An 822-nucleotide genomic window follows, 5' to 3' on the forward strand; every position below is an offset into this window, starting at 1 on the left:
ATATAAGTATTATGTATGTATATACATACACACACACACATACATATAGTATTTGGGATTTGAAAATGCTTCTGAATCTCAAAATGTGTTGTCGTTTCTAAATTTTTTAATAGATTTTATTCAAATGCCAAACCGCTTTCGACGATTTTTGATTACCAATGGTAAAAGTAAATAAATGAAGATTTTGTTTGTATTTTAGTTCTTTTTTTTAATAAAAACTCAATATCACTGAACTTTCAATCATTTATATTTGTTATGCTCTTCATCGAATATTTACACTTATATATATCAATGCATTTCCTTGTGAAACGTACTGAATTTTCTGTGGACATTTCAACAGATGATCATTCAAACATATTTTTCGGAATTTTAACTTATAACTTTAAGATCTTTTAAACCCAATATTTATTTACTTTTACCATTAACATGCAAAAAAAACTTGTCGAATCTGGTTTGGCATTTGAATAAATCTATTACAAAGCTTCGAAAACGTCTAGACGTTTTGAGATTCAGGTGCATCTTCAAATCCCAAATTCGCCTATACTCTTTCCCGCGCGGGAATACACTTCTCTCTACACACACACGGACACACACGCACTCACTCACTCTCTCTCTCTATCTCTCTCTCTCTCTCCTATACACACACACATACATGACAGCGTGTGTATCCCTTTTTTGGACTTTTTTTATATTTCTGATGAAGAGCTTCCCTCGAAACGTGAAGTCCTCTTTCGTTTCTTTACTTTCATGAGCGTCCAATAACAAAGTACTTGTATCACGCCCACGCGTTGTTGCTTTATCTTGGTTGATCTTGTTTGGATT

The sequence above is a fragment of the Octopus bimaculoides genome, chromosome 4, assembly GCF_001194135.2.
Source record: "Octopus bimaculoides isolate UCB-OBI-ISO-001 chromosome 4, ASM119413v2, whole genome shotgun sequence".
NCBI classification, from domain to species: Eukaryota; Metazoa; Mollusca; class Cephalopoda; order Octopoda; family Octopodidae; genus Octopus; species Octopus bimaculoides.